This window comes from Spodoptera frugiperda, chromosome 6 (genome assembly GCF_023101765.2).
Source record: "Spodoptera frugiperda isolate SF20-4 chromosome 6, AGI-APGP_CSIRO_Sfru_2.0, whole genome shotgun sequence".
Lineage (NCBI taxonomy): Eukaryota > Metazoa > Arthropoda > Insecta > Lepidoptera > Noctuidae > Spodoptera > Spodoptera frugiperda.
This window is the reverse complement of record NC_064217.1, coordinates 5,812,292-5,824,617: the sequence shown is the minus strand read 5'-3', so window position 1 is coordinate 5,824,617 and position 12,326 is coordinate 5,812,292. Positions and strand designations below refer to the sequence as shown.

The window sequence follows — 12,326 nt, the reverse complement described above, 5'->3', positions numbered from 1 at the left end:
CCAGAATAACTTGAAGTGAATTGTGGCATTGGATTAACTACTCACTGCGACCCGACTAAACTTCGTCTGCTGAAGATCATTCCTTATAATATTCAATTTAACTTTGACACTTCGCCCGTCCAACAAAACCACTGTCAGCTTTTTGTTTTAGGATATCATTTCTCACTTCTCGGATTAATTATAATTCGCGACAGAATAATAATTTCACTTATAAAGTCAGCCTGCCTTAAGAGTTCATTTTGAATGAAGGCTTGACGTTGACGACAAACTTTTCCAAGTTGGAATTCGCAACACCACTTAGACACACGTTATAGCGAATCATTGAACCAGAACTTGATGTAAGTAAGTACTTACTGGTACGTGCTTAATCTGACGTGTGTAATTCTATGTAACTGTGCTTATGTAGAGCAATATTGCAGTAATTTCTGGTTACAACCAGTGCAGGATTGGTTCCAATGGCGGTATTGTCAACTAACCAAGCTCAATTTAGATCAATCTATTCTACAACCAATTCCAATTACAACATAAACTAATGGTGTGTGCGTAACGTTTTAAGAGATTAGAGCAGAGGCAGACTTTTTACCAATTATGAGGACTATTCGGGGATATTTTAGGCTCAATTCCAGACTTTTGAACTTAATTATTTACTATTATAAGATATAAGTTCGCACGTCAATACCAAACACGATCACATTATACAAGACCAGATCAAATATCAAATATTTTCTCCACTCGTTTGCGTCAAAGGTCACATAAAGGTGAGCAGAATGACGTCACAACACATAACTCACAAATGTATAATTGTTCCATCAGAACTAAGTAAAGCCCAACACAATTACTTTCACTTAAGTTAGTGGGTGGACTTAGAAAATGATACCTTAGAATTTCAGTAGCAGCTGTTGCTTTAGGATATCTGAGTACTCCAACACGATTGCTTATTATAACTGGGAGGGAAAACATAAGTTAAATCACGAGTTTAATGCTCAGGTAGCTGATTGTGAAACCAGCTTGGGTAAATTAGCAAATTGGTCTTTATTTCTTCTATGTTTTGAATGAAAATAGAAAATATGTATTGTTGGTGTTGTGTAATTTAACTGGTGGAAAGATAGATTTGATATAATATGTATGTCTATCTATCGCCTAGAAGTACAACAGACAGATGATTATCTTACATAATAAAAGTTTGATCATGGAGTTCTAATTTGTATGAATCGGACTAAAACAAGTTTAATAAACTTTCAACTCTATATTTATACTGAGTACCTAACTAGAGTTGAATATAAAAAAACCTCATTGTACCTATGTCACTCTTTGTATCGATTATTTTGAAAACACATGCATTTATTACAACTAGTGGTCGCCTAGTGGCCGAAATTCGACCATATATGATTTAATTTACAATACCACTTAATGTACGTTGAAGGATAATTTTTATTTAACTCAAACTCTTTTATAAATCTCTTTTCATATGAGACGTGAGAATATCATCGCAATGTCTATAGATTTTGACGTTTTGTCAAATACGATCAGAATATATGCATGTGTGTGTAATGTTTTATTTATTGATTTAATGTACTTTATAAGCATTATTTTTGAAAAATATTAGCGTTCTGGACTTCTCCTACACATAAACTATAAGTGTACCAAATTTTATGCTCCTACGTCCGCGCAATTATCGTAAAAAGAGGTCCAAAGTTTTTGCATCACGTATTAATATATAGATATTCTAAATATGAGCAATTTACTAATTAAAAACAGTTTAAACAAACTCCGTTATAATTTCCTCTCTCTCTTTTTAATACTAATCTCGGTAAAAGTATCGTATAATATTCACAAAGTCAGGAAATTAATTAAGCATGCAATAAGAAAATTAGTATTTTTTCAGTCTAACCTCTTTCCTTTGACCAGAGAGTAGTGCGTCTGACAGGCAATTTTCTACATTATTATAATGTATTTGTTCTTCTTTATAATATTAAGAAACGTATTTCTTATACTTATTTCAATCCATCAAATATAATAGGAACAAAGGATGTTGGTATATTTAAGTATATTATATTCTCTTTTTGAAAAATACATAATATTTGGTTGTTACTTTTTTTTTTGTTTTAATGGATAAATTAACTTTAACATAATTTTCACTTGTATTTTACGCCTGTGTATGATAAAGTTAAATCATTTAATAGTTTATTTACTTTATCATTGATCAAGTGCAGGTTCAAACAAGGTTTTAGTTAGGCAATGGTATCTCACTCCGAAATGTATTTGTTTTTTGTTTCTAAAAATTTAAAGTTAATAAATTGCGTTTGATATTATACCATGTTGTAATACGATTACTGTTGAAGATACTTTAAGAAGTTTTGATTAAGTTTTTTTTTTATATTCCAGTACAGTCTTTTGTGTATTTTATTTCTTTATAATATTGTCTACATTTAGTTTTAAATTGTAATGCAAGTAGAAAAATAATTGTGTTAGTTCAAATCCAATCCTTATATTCAACTTAGTCCTGAATTAACTGTACTTGACATATAAATTCCATTTCAAATATTTATTAGAGAAAAAGTTTGGCTAAATGTAACTTTACTTGGCGTCTTGACATTAAATGTCATAAAGTACTTTCTCTGATTACTTTCGTTGGACATCCAATAACTTGATTGGCACCGAGTTTCTTTGTTACATTCAATAACTGTAGCTAGCCGAGAAAAAAGTTTCTTTACTTATTTTCTGATAAATCAGTAGGCAACTAAAGCCACTATACGATACAGTATATAAAACTTTAGATATAATATTTCTCTACAATTATATTGCGGTAGTATTAAAAAAAGATACCAGTCGAATTGACAACCTCTTCTTTTTTGGGAAGTCGGTTAATAAAAGGTAACACTAGTAAGGAATTAGGGTGTTTATGAATTTTCCTTACATCGAATAAAAAAGAAAATAAAAAATCCAACTCAATCTTAGGATCTAAACTAACCCTAAAGTGTCAATGTTTGACTTTTTAGTCGGTTGACTTTATACACGGCTGCGAATAACGGGGTTTCGGGGTTCTAAAGTAAAGTAGTTTTTCTATCAAGAAATTTATTTATGTAGGTTAGGTTTTACTTTAGCACATAAATTCTTAAGTTTCAGTAAAGTTACCAATGATGACGAGTTGTTGAATTCCAATCTTATTCAAAAGAAATTCGAATATATTGATACAATACCTAATATTCTTCATCATCATCATCATAGTACATTGTTTTCCAACATAAGAAGTCAGAGTAAAACGACTAGGCAGTCGTTTTACTTTCTGGTTCACTAACTATAATTTTAATTGCTTGTATGAATCAGGAGCCTAGCAGGTTACCGGGGCTCCAGCTCAAAAAGCCAGAGTATGAACGGGGTGATATTTAGTCAGTAAGAGTCCGACACTCTCTCGCCTCACCCAAGGAGGGAGAAGTCATTAGATGATTTCCCCCCCTCAAAAACAAGAAGTATTTTGTGTGAATGTTGATAATTCATACAAGCTACAATAATTCATCTCAATTACAAATTCACTCTCAACCGCATTTCCAAGAAATTATACATAGTTTCCTTTTAAAGCAGGTAAACACAAACAATTTGTAAGACATTTCAACAAATACTCAAAAGCACTTGAAGTAAGGAGCACAAAACTTAGAACTATCTCGTACTAACAGCCACTTCAAAATATTTCAATTCCACTCATATTCCAACTCGATTCTATAAATCGATATGCATAATAGAAAATTTATATCGATGCGTGATAGGGTCACGGTGGTCAATAATAATGACACGTATTGTGTAAATTACTTTATCAGACTATTATGGCTTATAAATTATTTATTGACTCGCCACTTCCTGAACTGAAATTTGGATATTACGAAAATAATAGTGTTCTAATATTTAAGTTGTAATTTGAGAATCAATGTTATTAAATAACATAGGACATCAAAAATAGAAATGCTATTTATTTTATTTACCTGTGTCATAACTAACTTCTGCCACTGCTTTTTCTTCTGGAAACGGACTTTATAATAGAAATAGTCAGGCACAGAAGATGCAAAGAAAATTAAACCACGTTTCTGTCTGAACCACTGAACCTACCAGCACTTTCAAAATCTGCGCAACTCCATTACTAAACAAATCACGGTCAAAGGCTAAGTGTGTCTCTTAGCAGAACTGAACACCATCTAAGTGCTATTAGGACTTCTACCACAATAAACCTCTTTGGCAGCAGAGTACCCTGAAAGTATGTACTAAAAGATAACGTATAACCGGCGTTACCTTAGAATTGGAACATATTTTCTATAGAAAAAGATTCGACCTTGGGCTTTCGAAGACCCTTTGAGCGATATTGGGAATCTAGATGTTTTCTACACGGCTACCTACGTCCACTCAATCGTTACTGATATCACAGACCTCATAAAAATGTAGGAGAAATGTAACAAGGATACGGGATTTCTTAGGGAAAGTTATCTTGTATGAAACGTTTTTAGGCCACGTCTAGGTTAGGAATGGACCACTTTATCACTCTGTATGATTAGAGGTGGTTTGGAAAATATTTAGGTTGAATCGTATGGAGGCTCCGATAAAATCATGCGAAGAGCAGCTATCTATCAGAAGTATAGGTACTAACCTATATATTCGTGAAATGTATATTTATTTGAGCTGGAAATTATATAGATGGAACGTTGAGAATAAATATACCTCATTGGGTAAAAGCACTGCCTTCAATAAATATCAGCAATTTGATGAATGATAATACATTACAATATTTTTTCCTGATTAGATGAATAATATATTTTGCTCATTTTCTTTACTTTAAATTAAATAATTTCTTAACTGATGTAGACACTAACAATTAAAATATAGGAGAGAGCAGGTTTTCCCTAAAGGAAATGATTATGATAGAATCTGTTAAATGAGGTTATCAGCTTTATTTGATTAACTTAGATTCTAAGCACAACATTACAATTTGTTCTCTATTTAAAGTACTTAAGCTTCAAAAGACATTGAAAACCGCAACACAATCGCCTTCCTTATTCTATTAAAATAATAATTACGTACCTTTCATACAAGTTTTATAAAGCCGACCACAGTAAGTGGATTTAACTAAAAATAACACACGTAGTTTACTGGAGAAAAGTTCGTTATTGCATATGTTGTTCAAAGTTATAGAAAGTAAATTTTATTACGCTTGTTTGAAATAAAATAAATTGCGGACTCTGTTCAGTACAAACTAGCTTATAAAATGTAGGAAATTGTGCTCGTAGTACACTTGTGTTGTGGCCAAAGATTGTGTTTTAAAACGCATACTTTTATTCTGCAAATATACATCTTTTTCATTTTAATATATTTAAAAACTTAATTATAAACAGACAACAATTTGAATAATATAATTGCATAACTGCTTTTCTACGAATTGTTAAATAAAGATGTGTTTTGGACACTATAATAGGTGTATGATGCGTACAGCTGCTTATATTATAGTTTAGCTCTACGGGAGCAATCCTATTATTTCTAACCGCGTATGAACCTCGGATTAAGACAAATAATTTAGAACTGCATTAGCATTCGTTTTGACTAAAACCAAATTGCCAATAGTACGAGTCACTTAAAATAGTATTAATAATAGGTAACGTTTCAACCATTCACACAAATACACAAACGTCTCAAAAACAAACAACGTTTTAAATAGTTACACGACCTCTATCATCGCTGGCCATTCGAGACAATTGAAGGGTAGTCTATAAAATTCTTAAGTCGAAGATCGAACTGTATCCGACATGGGAGACAGTTTTGGTTTCGTGATTTCATTGCTATTAGGGCGGGCGGGCCGTTCCACGTTTATTGTTCAAGATACGACTGGATTTGTGGAAGCAATTTCCTTTATACATTTTGTTTTGTCCTTTTCCTGCAGTTTGATGGTCCACTTCGTGAGTTGTGGCCTTAGTTCGATTTAGCAAAACTCCGTGAATCGATACGATACGCATCTCGACCGCAACCTGACGGAAAGAACCTCCTGGAAGGGGAAAGAATGTAATTATACAATCCGATCACGTATACAGTTGAACGGAAACTAATTTAGCACCAAAGTTCTTTTAGAAAAAATTAAACAGTCCCCGCCTATTTACTGTGTGATTTAGAAAATAAAAGTAACTTTTGTAAGGGAATTTATTTGTGTTCAATTAGTTTTGTTAACGTCAATAGTAAAATGGCAAAGACAATAAAAGTAGGTACTTTTTTGCCTGGCAACAAGTACATTAACTTTGTAGCCACTCTACGGTAAAACAATTTTTGTTCACACAGACAGATGGTAAAAATGGAGTTGTACGCAAATACTACTGAGTAAATACTAGTTAAAAAATCTCTTTTGGATACAAAGTTAAACAAAATTTTTAGGTCAGTAATGTTGACAAGACTGACTAAATATCATGACCACAATTACTAGTACTACATTTGTCAAGGCAAAATAGCAAACAATTAATCTACAAAAGTGACCTTACAATTAAAATATAATACATAAACATCAGAAAACATTACTCGTACAACATCATTTTAAAATAAGTATTCTAGGAACTTAAAGACAGACACAAATTAGTCTGGTATCCTAAAATTTAAACATTAATTTAACTCCTCTGATATTTTAAGAAATACTATTTTTAACAAATTTCTATTCACATTTAAGTTATATATGGAACTCGAGATCTCTTTGTTGGCAGACGCACATACGAGATTTTTAGCTAATTATACATATATGAACACCCTTTTAAGCCTACACACTTAACTAATTTTACCACTGACCTACAAAAAACTACGTCACATTTCCAACCAATTACCTTAAGCAACAACATAAATTTCCTCAAAGCTTGGTAAACGTAGTATAAAATATAAAACTGTTTACCCAAACCCAAGTTAAAGATTCATGTGGCTCTACAAAGTCATGCTTTCTTACAGGTAAGAAAGTGCGGGTCCCTTCAACGCAAATAAACGTGACATCGTCATTCAGACGTGGGCCGTACAGGCTCCAGACCTCGCCTTTATTCAAAAGTAGTTCGAAGGTCCTTTGTGAATTCTTCCCGTCCATTTTGTCCAAGCAAGCATTTGGCATTGAATTTTCTACGGTAAAGTGTTTATGTTTGAATAGTTTGGACTTATTTGCTTGTGAATTTAAGGACCGTTAGTTGTGTTGGGCCAGTTTTGCTACAAAAACATATTAAACATAAAATATTATAGCCATAACTTTAACCCTTTTTCGTTTGAAGTAAAAATATACGAATGGATAAGAATCTTTGAAGAAAATTTCCATTTACGTAATCATTATGTTTCGATATACTATTTAATTATAGATACCTTTGACAGTCTACTAACGATCTAGGTCGAGTTAAAAGCCTTACACAGATATAATATTGAAATATCTTGTCTAATGAGAACTCATATTAATACCAATCCTCCTATACGTTTGTAGTTACCTAAATAACATTAAGACAAGTAAAGTAGCTATCGATCCATGATGTTCTCAGATAATTTACTGTATTTCACTATAATTTATGAATACGCCTCGCATTCCGTAGCTATAATTATTTCACGAGCGCTTAGTTTCAGTTAAGATATATTAATTATTCACGTTAGTAATCGAAACACGTTTGTATCTACAATGACGCATTTTCACCTTTAAACGTAATGGAACAAGTACATGTTAGTCTGTTGGAATCGTACTTATGTTAATGGAGAACATCGAACGGTACTAAAAGCAATTTTAGAATAGACCATTTCGTTTAATTTAAACTAAGATGGTAGACAATAGGTTATCAGGTCATTTTGAGTACTATGGAATATTGACCTAATAACCTATTATGCAGATTTAGTCACAGCTGGATACTTAAAAGGAGTTAAACTTAAAAAGAGTTAAAGTAATTGATCAAGACATCAAGTCTTTCCTAAGAAAAAGGGAGGAACCCATTTTTTGCACGCAACTGTACATTTACTTAAATAAAGCCGTAAGTATAACATCGTATCGCAGTCGGCAACAATGTATCGCCTGAGAATAAAGCGTAGTCTCGAAACGGTGCCATTTGAAGGAATCAATCAAAGCCAAACGTTCGCACAATCAGCGTGCGTGGGACGGACGAGCTAATCAAACTAATGGCTACCGGAGGGCCGGCCGATTGGACCGGAGTCGATGCCGCAACAAATCACAACAATAACAGTGACGCCTGATTGATTACCCTCAGCGACGGACTCAATTCGATCCCTGTTACACCTGATTGATTCTTCATTAACATGTTCTTTGCCTTACGTCTGTCCATCTTGTAAATGTTGCTATTATAGTAAGTGTGCATAGCTGACTGCTGAAGACATCACCAGTCAGCTGATGAAAGTTTTGAAAGAAGTATTTTCGCTATCGTGAATTATATCTTTCTTACATTAAGTAAGTAATAAAAGGCAACTTGTTACCAAAAATCAGGCACAAATTTTAATTATTGTATGTTATTATTGTTTTAGAAAAAAACATTTCCAACCATAGAAGAAGTAATCAATAATATTTTCTATTATTTCTTAATTTGCTATCACAAAAACCTTCTCAGGTGGAACAACTGCTTCATTTTTAGACGCGTTCGTTGCTACGTCAAGCTGCCGTCAAGTTAGCGTCAGTGCGGGCTGGCTCGACTCCTCGACCAGACATTTATTAAGTAGGAAATACGGATGAACTGGCCCGAGCGCTGTTAAATTGTTCAACAATTGTTGTAACAGCGTTTAGCCGATGTTTGTTTTAAATTAAGTGGTGGTCGCGCTCTATGTTTCACACTCGTTATCGGCTTTTATAATTTAATGTTTAAGCTAGAGTTAGAAGCTTACGTTTTGCTAACAGGATTTTATATGAAACAGAGGATTACAACACTATTTTTCTAGAACTACAATATAATAATCCGTACTTTTACAAAAGCAAACCAGTAAATACTTTGTTTGCGACTGAATCTCAGACAAAACAACTTTTCACATTGTAGCAACAACAAATCCTAACAATCCACGAGAAAGTCGTGTGAACCACCAAAGCTGATAAGTGCTCACACAATATAAAACGTCACTTAGTATTCACCTGTCGCCCTGTATTATACCAACGGGCTTACCGTGCAGTCGGACATGCATTTTCGAATGACAGCCACTGGTCAGAATTTTGCGGATGCAACACAAAGGCACTTATTTTTTTCGTCGGACCAACCTAAAATCCAAATCAATGGTTAGCTCGACTCACTTTTGTTATTGCTGCTATTATATTCTGGCCGACGCTTCCCCGACTATTCCTGGCTTTTTGGCTACTCTAAGCCGTCTGTTGGAACTCGTGGTTCCTGCGAAAAAATTCATGGACATGTGAGCGATGCTATCGTTCTACCTTTGGATAGTTCAAATTCTTTACAGTAGAATATTACCCACGTGGACTTTCAAGATGATTTCCTAGGAGATATCGACTTACGTGCTCTACGGTCTCCATTCATCAATGTTATTTAAGCTTCCTACAAAATGTTGTATGAATAACATCGTAGTATACACGAGACTTGCCTCCGGGCACAATATTGGCCGACACAAAAGATAAGCACGAAGGACTACAAGTTAAGAGATGACGTCGACGTCATATTTCTTTTATCATGTCTTAAAGGCAGGTAACATTACGTCATCTGGCGTACGTCTTACTCTGCAGCTCGTACAAAATAAACGAAGAACAGCTGCTTATTGTATCGCTGACAGCTAAGCCGTGGTACTCTATTGTGAAGCTCCTCTGAAGAAATAAATAATAGCGACTTACTTGATCCTGCGAAGCTACAATGCGTCGTCATTATTTCGCGTTTATAGAGCCACAGGCTCTCCTTTCGCTATATGTTCACACAGCGAGGCGTCATGTCAAAACAATTGAGCGTTATACCGCCAGCTCTTGAAACTTCACAGTTTAACATTTCATTCTGCTGAGCTCGACACGTCGCTACGCATTTGTTTCATATAGTTCACCAGCACGTGGTATGGAATTAGTATTAGTTGAGTATGAGCTGTATGTTGAGTGTTATTATCTGGTAATCACACATGTGGAAGATTTTACTCATTCCTTCGTTTATGCTATAAAAAAGACTGACCGTTTTCAAAACCTTCAAAGAATAGCTAAGTCCTTTAAGCGTCGAAGTAGAATCTCTTTGTGAGGTTATTCTTGTATGAATGTTTGCAAGAAATAAAACAGCTATGATAAGCATGTATTACTATATACTGCTATTATTATATCTAACCGCACAGAGTTCGCATCTATGTCCGCTGAAGTACTCGTTGTCAGGATTTCGTATTCGAAAAGTTAATGAAGTGTACCGCACACGTTACCCGTGTCAAACCGTCAAAAACACGTCATATTTCACGTGTTATTTTTGTTTTTTTAAACGATCACCACGTCAGTTTTGTTTAGGATTACAGAACAGGACGCGAGAGGAATGTGCCTATAGCCAAAACGGCTTATTCGTATTCGGGCAACGTGTACTAGTAATGGTATACTTTACTGAGTGAGTGTATTGTGCTGTCATTTCGTATGAAGTTTGACAAAGGTATAAAAATAAAGGGCGTGAACATTATACTACACTAATTTGTGTGTTAGTTACATGGGAAGGGATTGTGTTGTGATACGGTGTCGTGGCGCGTTACCGTCAGGCCTCCGCAGCATGGCTCCAATTTCGCAGAAGTGTTTCGCTTGACGCTCTCCGAACGCACGGACACGCTTTTTTGGAAACTCGATACTGATGTCGAACAAAAAATTCTAATATCACATTGTATCAAATCGAATGTCTCACTTTAGATCATGTTTTTATCAATCATTTTTTATGTGATGTTGAATGACAAAAAAAGTTTTAACTAAAAAAAAATATTCCATATAAAATGTTTGATAGCTTATTTATTTTAGATTAACAGCTACAAGTTTTTAATTAAATTATGCTTAAATTAAATGCTAGATAAAATCTTATCATTGTTATATCGTTGATGCTCTTAAAATTAGAATTGACTACTTTCGGCTAAATAAAACCTTTCTGCTAAAATAATCCAAAAATGTTGATATTAATTTGTTTAATAAATTTTATTATGCAAGTGATTTTTATCCCACATTTTATTTTTTGAGCTACATGTTTAAAAATTGTTTTGTGGCGTGGTAGTATTTATAACCCCACACAAGTCACATCCAGATTAAAAACAATAATTAGGTAGTGGATCACATAAACAAATACTCCTTGCTATGTTTCTATTAAAAAAAAAACAATCTTAATTAGAAACGATAATTAAAGAAAGAAAACGGAATAAGTACTCATGTCAACAGACAACAACTCCATAATTATGTAATTACAACACGACTACATTCTATTTAGATAACAAAAAAATAACAGGTGTCAATGACAGCTCTTCATGGAAGGGGTAAAAAACATTTTAAAACTCCTATCTACCCATTAAACATAAGGGTCAAAATAACGACCTCGATTACGTATAATACGATCCCCAATTAAAATAAATTGTTTAATAATATAGTGTTACAAAAACCACGGTTAGAAGCAGATGTCTTCATTGTGAATTATAAAAATAGTGATGGCGCTTCATGCAAAAAACATTCACAAAATTTTGCAGCATACGTTACAACACTACCTGCTACTTTGTGACATCTTGACGTAAGGATGCTACCCGCGCCCCTGAATCATTTATAAGCTTGCAAAATTCGTCGCAAGTCGTAGTCTAGTATTCTAAGTTCTCGTGTCTCATTGTTGTAAGTTTATTCAAATATTTGTGCAAGATTTTGTATATATTTTTTTATGAATTGTTATTTATTTTAAAAATATTTTTTTGTTTTTGTTGTGGATAATATTGAATTTATTAAGATAAAAGCTTATTTAATTAACACTCTGTAAAATAAAAAAAATAAACTATAGTAAAAAAAGACAAAAAAAAACTGCAACTAATTAAAGTTCCCAATTTTTATCGGTTCGCGAATTGATCGAGTGACAGCCCTAAAAGCTTCATCTGCCACTTGAACGATCGAAAGGTACGACGGCGCGCCGGTATCAGGAAGGAATGTACAGTGGGTGACTTGAACAGTTCCTGTCCCATTCGCTCCCAACCGGCTTTGCCTAAGCTAAATTTGTACGCCGTCTCATTCATACACACCAACATTTTCAATACTTACCTGCGTAAAATGATATACATCTGTTGCGGTATCAACCTCTCGCTCGCACCTACGGCCCCAAATGCATTGTTGATATACGCGTCTCGCTCAGACGTCTCATGAACAGGGGGTAGACGGTGTTGGTGCACGTTTG

The 12,326-nt window shown here is 33.9% G+C and overlaps 1 protein-coding gene across 2 annotated transcripts in view; it reads left to right on the top strand.

Annotated features, from left to right (window-relative positions):
- LOC118267494 (semaphorin-2A) overlaps positions 1 to 12,326 on the top strand; it is a 317,052-nt gene that overhangs the window by 185,105 nt on the left and 119,621 nt on the right. The window lies entirely within an intron of this gene.